Source organism: Crocodylus porosus, unplaced genomic scaffold (genome assembly GCF_001723895.1).
Source record: "Crocodylus porosus isolate Cpor-Errol unplaced genomic scaffold, CroPor_comp1, whole genome shotgun sequence".
NCBI classification, from domain to species: Eukaryota; Metazoa; Chordata; order Crocodylia; family Crocodylidae; genus Crocodylus; species Crocodylus porosus.
The window spans coordinates 74,888,747-74,898,729 of NW_017728931.1; the positions used below are offsets into that span (position 1 = coordinate 74,888,747).

The 9,983-nt window shown below is 44.0% G+C and overlaps 1 protein-coding gene across 4 annotated transcripts in view; it reads left to right on the forward strand.

Moving 5' to 3' along the window:
- Window positions 1-4,334: 4,334 nt before the first annotated feature.
- Window positions 4,335-9,983, forward strand: part of CSRP2 (cysteine and glycine rich protein 2) — a 17,526-nt gene continuing 11,877 nt past the window's right edge. The window contains exon 1 of one of the 4 annotated variants that reach the window (XM_019543175.1): window positions 4,335-4,355. The gene's annotated coding sequence lies outside the window, so the exon portion shown is untranslated. Of the gene's footprint in view, window positions 4,356-4,491; window positions 4,561-8,940; window positions 8,958-9,983 lie in introns of those variants that run through there. The other 3 variants (XM_019543173.1, XM_019543174.1, XM_019543176.1) reach the window with 3 other exon arrangements.

Below are 9,983 nucleotides of genomic sequence, written 5' to 3' on the forward strand. Positions count from 1 at the left end.
TACTTATCTACCCACAATCTAACACAGTATTTGCCACCTCCTTTAAAGCAGCAAAAAGGAGGCATTAAATGGGCTCAATTTTTGTTACTTAAACTTAATATTATTTTTCCAGTTATAAATTGCTGAACTCAAAATGATAGCAGGATCCAGGACTTTGGGATTTTTATAAGACCTGTGCTTTTGCATCAAAGTTTACCTCAGCTTCCTCTCCAGGTGTTGTACAATGGCAACACCTAGGTTTTTTTTCTCTACTTAGGTTATGGAAATTGAGGGGATTGGGCCCAAACCTGTCAGGATCCATATTTTGCCTACATTCACCATTTGGGAAATAAGGCTCCCTTTGAAAAAAATACTTGATCCAATTTCAACACCTGCTTTTCACACACACACATGACCACAGCATATTTAAATGTTGAAGAAGCAAGGCTTTTCCATAATTGTCTGTTTGACTGGACATATGCTCACTGTCTCCTTCACTGAAGTTCTGCAGGATTGACTGAAGAACGGTATATTTACAATGAATAATTAAAAACATATTGCAATCTTGACCGTCATTATATACATAGCACGACAGATGTATATGGGAGATAGTATACTGAAACAAAAGAAGAAAGGGCAGGAAAGATTTAGAACATAAGAATGTTCATTGATAAACTGAAAGTAAGAAGGACTGGATATTTTTAGGGGGGAAAGGGGACAGATTAAAGGAGACAAGGGAGTGGTTAGACAAAGAATTCAGTAATGAGGAATGAATGGAAGGGCTCATTCAGGGCTGTACATGAAACAAAGAGGGAAGGGCAATGAGGCAGCACACTATCATTCAGATGCAAAATGTATTTGGACTATAAAATCTTCCCCTTTGCAAGGTCCTTCATTGGAGAGAAAACTTGATTTGTGTCAACTTAACTGGAAACTACATGGATCACAAATTTCAACAGAAGTCAACTTCCTACAGAAAAGCAAAGTGCTAACATAAATGCGTCCTGATTGCTGTTTGCAGACCTGTGATAAAATAGGGAGTTATACAAAATTCTCAGGTCTACAAGACTGTAATGTTGTTGCTGGCTGTTTGCTTCAATAATTAGAGGGTATATATCAACAAACTTACGCTGCTCCCTCTTCTGTATTTTAGACTATTGACTGACAATATACCAAAGTGCAAAAATTTCACCTTGGAATTAATACTGCCAGCACCCTCACCGCAAGTCACTCATCAGTATCCTGCTATCAAGCAGACTTCCACATACTGTTTGATCACTCATACTGTATCAGTGGCAGCACCTATTTGCAACAAATTATTAAAAACAGACCAGCTGAACTCTGAATTTCTTTGCTTTAAGTAGTTTCACATTTTAACAGACCTGTAATGTCACTTCATTATAATTCAGACTTTCTTTATTTTTATGATAATTTTTAGAAAAACATTTTAAAATGGGAAAATATGGAGGCTTCTGGAGGCTCTCTATGGAGAAGTGATAAATATTTTAGCTCCAACATGTGAAGTCTGCAGCAACCAAAACAAACATTGTCTGCAGCGACCAAAATGCTACCTCTCTGCGCTACACCTCATTTTATTCTCTTGGAGCAGATTCTTTCTCCTTTTTCAGTCTCAATGGCAGGGAAGCAAAAGCCAACCAACCACCTTTGCTTTTGTTTGTGTTTCTTTTTCTCAAAGTGTATAATATATGATACCAGTTTTTAGCCAAATTGCCTCTTTTCCTCATGGTAAGTACTGCCTTCTCCCAGAAGGAGATAATCAACTAAACTTCTTGTGGACTAAAGTACTAAGGAATGTGTAAGAGTGCCATAATCTGGCCCTTCATAATTGACAGACAATGAAAATAAATCATAGTAACAGGAGAGGCCAGCTAATGTTAATTCTTGTTATTCACATACTTTTTTGTGCGTATAGCTTTTAATCTTATAATGCAGGCAGTCTGATCCTTGAATGTATACTTGGCAGTTAGATCCAAAAGTTTATGTAATACGGTGTTACCTAGGTTAATGCAATCCAAACACAGAGGATATTGTTTCGATATACTATACTAACATCAAAAATGACATTTCACTCTAAAATTATATGTAGCTTTTTCTTTTTGTGCAAAATATCCATGAGATAGCTTTCTGATTTTCAGTTGCTGAGAAAGAGATCCCTGTACTGAAATAAGATAGAGAAGGTCGATATTTATATAAATAGTCAGCTAACTATGTGTTTAGTTAAACAGAGGTAAAGGTTAACCTGGTCTTCTATCTGAGCAGAGAAAACGTTGTGAGGGAATAAAAAAAAAAAAAAAATCAGAAAAATAATCACAGGTCTGCAGACATTAGTGAAAGGGCCATGTTTTAAAACAGTTGAAGCATGGCTTCCAAAATACCGTTTTCTCTCCAAAAGAATCATTTTGACTGTTGGTAATCATTAAAATAAGTGTTAAAATAAAGTAATCATTAAAATAGTACTCAAGATACTCAAGGTTAGAATTACACTTTGACTCTGGGAGGGGTCCGCAAAAAAATTGGGCTGCCCATCACGAAGCCCTAAAAAAATCAGAGACCCCCCGCCCCAGGTTATGATTTTCAAATTTTATACTGGGTCTCTCATCTCTTATGAGGGGCTCAACCTTCCCCCCTCCCCAAGCTGCCCCATAATTTGAATCCTGAAAATACTAATATTGGACTGATTTGTGTTGCACTAATGGTTCAGTATGACACTGAGGTGCTTGCCTAATTGGCAATGCCATCTTTCAGATTAGAAATGACTATGTCATACATATTTCTGAGCATTAAAAATCCCGTGTTTTTTTCTACGGTTAAACTACAATTTGGTCCTGCTTTGAGGTTGGACTAGATGACCTCCAGAGGTCCTTTCCAAACCTAACTTTCTATGATTCTGTGAGTTTCTATGAATTTACATACTCAGTTTGTCTCCCTACTTTGATATGTAGTTATTGCTTATGGTATCTTTCGCTTCCTCGTTCTCCCTTTTCCCTTTACCTCAGGTGCTGCATCTCGCTCCAGAAGTACCTGCATTTGAAGATGCAGGTGAAGTGAGCCATGGGCATAAACATGCAAGAAAACAACTTCTTGGCTGCGGAGCCAATAAGACAAATTGTCTTACTGGCAAATCTCTCTTAGGGACAGGTGACAGGTTACTTTCTTTCAGAAATGCTGCTGTAATAAGAATGGTTAGCTGTGTGCATAGCATAGCTGAAACCGTATTTCATTGCCAAGAAAAAATATGAACTGGTTCTGCTTGGTTCCCTTTTTTGCTTTAACCTGTTTTAAATGCCTAGCCAGATTGCCACCATCCCTTTGAAGCAGGTGTTGTACTGAAGGTGCTTAAACATTTACATTTACTCCAGGTTTGATAGTCTGCTTTGTAGGAAGAGAGCTGTGTGCACAGAAAGAAGTTGTTTTACGGTGGTCACCAGGACTTTATTTTTAGGTGACTTAGTGTCTCTGATGAAGCACCTGTCCTGTCCCATAGTGTTGGTTGCTTATGGGCGTTAAAAAAAAAGACCTCCCACCAAACCCACATCCAGATGACTTATACCCAGTCCTGAAATAAAGCCCTAGCTCTGAGCACTCCTGTGCGGAAGATGGGAAATGGAGATGCACAGCCAAATAGTTCCCAAATGCTGGGAAGAGGCCTGAGAGCTGCCAACTGGGACTGGAGCTCGTGTGGATGCGTGCGTGTGTGTCAGCCCGAGTGTGTACAAGAGAGAGGTATCCAGGTTGTAGCCGTGTTGGTCCAGAGCATGGGTTCTCAATCCCTGGGCTGAGTCGGCTGCACAGTTGGCTGCCGGACTGGAAGTGGCCATGGACCAGCAAGCCGCAGCCCCCCAGAGCCGGACGGAGAGGCCACGGGTCCTTCCGCAGGGGCCGTGTTTGGCCCACCCCCCTGCCCAGGGGCTGGGGGTATCCTTACCTGTCTGCTGGCCGGAAATGCCAGCCGCGGTTGGCTGTGCCTGGTGGGCTGCCATTTCCCAGGCTGCAGCATGAAAACTTTGGGAACCCCTGGTCTAGAGGAAAAAGCAATCAGGGCTCATGGGGCAGAGGTGATTTCTTTCATTAGACCCACAAGATTTTTGCAAAAAAAAAAAAAAAAGCGTCCTGCACAAGGAAATTAAAGGCTTTTGTTTCTTTGGTAAAACTCTTGTTGGCCTAATACAAGACATCACCTCTGACCACGAGCCCTGATTATGCAAGAGAGAGGAAGGGCAAGACGCGGCAGGGGCAGCGCGCGGAAGAGCGACGAGGAGCGAGCTCCTGCCGACGGGCGTGCAAGAGGAATCGCCTGCCGAGGCAGTGCGTGTGCAACAGAGGGAAGGCCCGTGCGGGGCCGTGAGTGTGTGTAGGTGTAGGTACGTACGTGTGTCAGTGTCCGTGCACGTGAAAAGCCAGGGCTAGAAACCCCCGCCGGCCTGTGCGCGGTATCGGGCCGCGGGGAGTGGCGCGGCCGGCTGCCTCCTCTCGCCCCGCCCCGGCGCTGCTCGCAGCCTTTATACAGCGGCGGCGGCAGCGGCTTCGCCTCGGCTGCTGCGGGCCCGGCGAGGCGAGGTAAGCTCCCCCCCCCGGGCGGCCGTACCCGGCTGATCCCCTCGCACCCCAGCGGTGCGGGGCGCTTAGGCGGTGCCCCGAGGGCCTCCGCGCATCCTGGCCCCGCACCTGGGGCAGCAGGGCGCCGCGGGCCCGCCCTGCCCCTCCCGTTTTGGCGCTGCGGTCACAAGGCGGCGGTTGCCATGTTCGCTGCCATCTCCTTGTTCTCTTGTGGTGGCAGCGCTGCAGTAGCCTGGTGGCCGGAGCCACTGAGAGCGCTGAAAGTATAAGGGCCGTGTTAGGCAGTAGTTTGGGGCAACGCTTAACTCCGGGATTGTCTGGCTGTTAACACTTTAAGTGGCTTAAAGCGCTGGCTGTGTAGCTCAAAGTTGCGCCGCTCCGGGGCAGGATGATCCCTTGATCCGCATAACCCAGCTCCTGTTCTGTCGAGGTGTCAGCACTCCTCACAAATGTTGCTGCTCACGTTGAAGGTGTGAGAGCAGCCTGGCACTGAGGTGACCAGCAGATGCACAGCTGGCGACGCAACGAGGCCCTAAAGCAGATGACTTGCCTGGCTGCAGGTGGCTAGGTTCGGGTGCCTTCTGCTAGCTGGGAGTAGGGGGATGGAAACACTCAGGCGCTCAGGAAAGCAAAGTCATTCTGAGCTGCTGTCCCCAAGTAACTTGGCAGCAAATGAAGCTCAGAGTGGGTTTGCTTTCCTCGGCGCCTGAGTGTGCTGCGTGCTAAGGGCTGAATGGACTTTAATATGCGCTTCCTTGGCAGCATTGGTGCACATCCTCTCTGAGAACAGGGGGAACTAGTATGTGCCCCATTTACTTAGTTAATTGCTTGTGTTCCTGGCAAAGAGACTTCTATTTACGACAGGTTTTTGTGTTGACTCTACAAAGACATGTTTTGCCTGGTATACAACCAGTAAGGTCTGCTCGCTCCAAGAGCCCTAAAGGTTCATCCGATCACGAAGAAAACCCATCATTTTGGTGTTTTACCTAGTTCTTTTCTCAGAAGCAGGTGAGCAAAAGGTTTTTTTTCCTGTAACAATTTCTAGAAGTTGAAGGGTACAACAGGTAAAACTTCATTCTCTGTTAACGTCTGAGTCTGGCTATGCTTGGTGCTGTACCAAGTTGGTAGCTGCACTGAGGAACTTGTGTTGAGGAAGCATCGATAGTCTAATGTTACAAAATCCTCTTTTTACAGAAGCATAAATCCCCTTGTTGTATTTTCTAGAATAACTCTGATTTCACCAGCTGTAGTTCAGGAGTGCAGTAGCAAGTTGCCTTAAGCATTTGGCTATGGATCCGAAGGCATTAATTAGAGCCCACCATAGTTTTATACCGGAGGCCATACCCAGTCAACCTCAGTGTAAATAGGTACTGAGTCACCTGGGCAATAAAGGGAAAGATGCATGGATGTGATGCTGGGCACCTCAGTTGCTGAAGGCCACAAACTAACCTTAACCTAACCTAACCTTAACAGTTCCCAGTGGGTCACCAAGGCTTGCGTAGACATTGCTATTATTATTACTATTATTATTTCCCCTTTATGAAAGCAGGGAGTGCATTACAGAAGTACATTATCCACTGTGGGGCTTTCTGAGGTATGTTGGGGAAGCTGTGGGATCTCCTTCATCGGAGACTTTCAACAACAGGCCAGATAAAACAAGGAACCCTGCAATCTGTGCAGATTAGACTAGGTAGTTTCTTCCACCCCTCTGCCTATATCTATTGTGATTTGTGTAAAATGGCCAGCTCTGCCCAAGACAAAACCATTCTGGGAGGAAGGGAGGTCTGTTGCTCTTTGATCAGGTTCCAAGAGTGACTTGTGGTCCATAAATATAAGTTTGAGGAGAGTTTTCACTGGTTGAAAATGAAAATTACAGGGTAAGAGTTAGCTTGTGTTATTGGGGCATGGGGGAAATCATCAGTAGCTGAGGGCATCTTAACAGCATTCTTGGAAAATGGTGCATAACTTGAATCCATATATAGGAAATGCACTTTACAGTGTAACAAATAGGGATACATTCCAAGATGTTGACACTACTGCCCCCCAGACCCACTTCTACAAGACCATTTTGGCACTCGCCAACAGCAGACAGTACACACGAGCACAGGGCACTATCATAATGGGGATGGCAACTGCAGAAACATGTGTTGCAGACAACGAGCGAGGAGCACAGATCCACACAGGAGACTATATCTGGGTGCACATCACTCCCACACAAAGCAGCTGACTGCAGGCTTCCACCACATAGATTGCATAAGAGCAAATTTACCTTGCATATAACAAATTTTTGGTATCAAAAGGGTCATCACATATTTGCACATGCAGAACCTGCATAAAACAAGGGAAACCTGTAAACGGGTTCCTAAACCAATTGCAGAATAGGAGCAAGTGTCTTTAAACACTGCTTTGTAACACAGAATGTCTCCAAATGTCTGCACTGAGTGTGTGGGTGTCTAAATTTAAATATTAGTGACTACTGATTTAATCCTACAGTAACATGCTGAGACAGAACCTGAGTATTGTCATGACTGCAACTTGTAGTCATAGAGAGCGATTTATACTAGCATGATGATGAGAGAGTCCTTTTGGCAGGAGCGTGCTGGAAGTCCAGGTGTACACTCCTCAGGAGAGGAGGGTGGCTGCCAAGAACATGTAAACTAAATACCTCAGAATTACAGGGCACCATTGATGAAAACATCTGGAAGCGTTTAGTATCACTTCAGTATTTTTAAAATCATTAAAAGCCTGCTCAAACCAGCAGCAGGATAACAAAGTTCTCCTTACAGCTTTCATAAGCAAGAACATCTTTTCTGCCCCTCTGGGAACTCAAATATTAACGTACCTGTGAGGCTTTCTGCTTCGGCAGACATCTCTGTAGGTTAGTATGGACAAGCCCCTACTTAAGTGGGTTGGTTGGGTGTGATTTATCCCCCACTTATTTTATGGACAGAACTACAAACTTATCTCCTTCCTTTTGATGCCTTTAACCATATAGTAGAAGACAGACTTGAAAGATGAACAATCTTCTGCTTACAGATAGCTTAAGCTAACAGCATAGCTCCAAAAGAATATGGATGGTGCTGCTATATAAGAGTGCTAAAAGAGAAGGCCGTTCACCTTCAGTGTATCAAGGTTAAGGAAGACCATGATGTGTCTGGGAGCATGTATAGCCTTTACCACAATTAGGTGCACAATTGGGGAATCATTTAATGGACTGTATCCTTTTCCTGCCCCTTTTGGAGTAGGGCAGTGCAACCCCCTCTTTACAGCTGGGGGTTGTGAAGAACAGGCTAGATGAAAAGGATTTACAAGGAAGTCTGACTGGAAACTGAACCAAAGTCTCAAATTCCAAGCGAGTGCCCATCACTGGACCACACTTCTTCCTTTCCTACAAAATTAAGAATGAATCATGTGCACAGGACTTCAAATATGAAAATCAAAAACAGGAAGCAGGTCTGCTTGTGAGACCAAGGAAGAAATCTAATTAATAAACAATTTCTACTTGGCTGGTTCTGAAAGGCATTCAACGTAGAAAAAAATCTCTTCTCTATTCTGCAGTTAGTGTGTGAGGGTTTGAAAAAAGAACGCCGGTTATAGCCATCTTACTGTGGCCATGATCGATGTCAGCTGCTGTGCGGTAGCACAGCCAAACACTTGAACAAAAGAAATGGAATCTTAATTTTTAGACTCTGCGGTGAAGCCAAGAATGATGACAAAAAGTAGTGGTAAATGTCATAAAACTAACTTTATGAGCTTGTGCAAAATCTTAGTTATTGCCAAAATCATGGAGAAATGGCCACATCTAATTTCTTGAAGATACCTTACAAAAGAATTGCTCACTAATGAGCATCTCCAGCTCAGTAATGAGCATCTCCATTGTACATGGAACTACTAAGGGACTTCTGTATTGCACAACAGAACAACTTTTTAAAACTTTTTCTTGGGAATTTGCTAAAGATGCCCCAGTTTGAGTTAATAAGTTAATCTTATTTCCCCACATTTATGAGTGGCTGTTCTGTTGTAGTGGTACAAAGGTTTCTTAAGAGTTACTTAGTAGCATTCCTTTGTTGGATATTGTGCCACCCTCTCCACACACTCCTGAAGGTTAACTTTTACTACAGAACAAGTGGAGCTGTTGGAGAACTAAACGCAGCAGGATGCTTAAGACTTGTGTTCCCACTGCACTTGGGAGACACTTATCCAAACTACTTCAGGCAATACCAGCAGTGAAATAGTAGCAGTGCAGGCTGACTTTTGGCCAGGCAGGATACCTGCAACACCAGCTGAAGCCTAAATTGCTGCTAGCCTAAAGTTAGCTCAGCTGTTCTATTGCAGCATGCATGTACATCAGGCTGACAGAAGGAGCAACAACAAACGGAAGAACACAAATATCAGGGGAGGTAAAAAGAGGTGGTTGGAAGCAAAAGAGGGACATGTACACATTTGTAATAAGGAGGGGTAAGCATTGGTTTGGCTTAAAAACAAGTTCAGAAGGGAAAGGAAAACATGCAATGGGGTCTTGACTAATTCCTTAGCATGCCTTGGTTCCAAGTATGGTCCTCAATACAGTATAATTAGCATGCAAGTTCTTTCCCTTCGTCCCACACCCTAAGGGAGTAGCGAGTAGAGGGAGAGAAGGAGGCTGCATTCTCTCCTTTCAAAGAAACTAAACTTCCCTACTATGAGCTTGTGCAAAATCTTGTGGGAACACTTCTGAATGTAACTAATGGAGACTTCGTAGTCTATGGCCAGATAACAGTTGTCTCTCTGCTGCGTACTGGATTGCCAAAATGCAACAGAATAAAATTGAAATAACCCATCAGGTTTACAGTTGTCACTTAACGCTCTGTAGGCAGTGACAAGGTTAAAAGGTCATGTCCACTTTGTGCTGCCTCTCTCAGAAGGAAAAGCACCAGAAGCAGCTACGGCAGGTAATGAGATGCTTTGTGTTTTGAGAGGGTCATTGGTGTCCAGTGGTCAGAAGGGAGTTGGAGCATTGTGTTGTGCTCTTGCCAACCATCATGGTGAAGATGAAGCCCACAGCACAGACTAAGGAGAATTTCCACTAAGTGCGGGTAGGAGAGATACCAGGATTCACCTCTAGTTTTCATTAGGTTAGTGTTTCACAGCTGACCAGAGATGTGCTCAAGAGGAAGCTGGTGGCCTTTTAAAGGCTTAATATACTGATGCTTCACGCATGCAGGCATGCATATAAATAGATTAATACTACGGCACCCATTTAGTGTACAGGCATACCTCATTTTATTGCGCTTCGCAGATATTGCGTTTTCCACAAATTGGAGGTTTGTGGCAACCCTGTGTCGAGCAAGTCCATTGGCGCCATTTTTCCAACAGCATTTGCTCACTTCGTGTCTCTGTGTCACATTTTGGTAATTCTTGCAATATTTCAAACTTTTTCATTATTA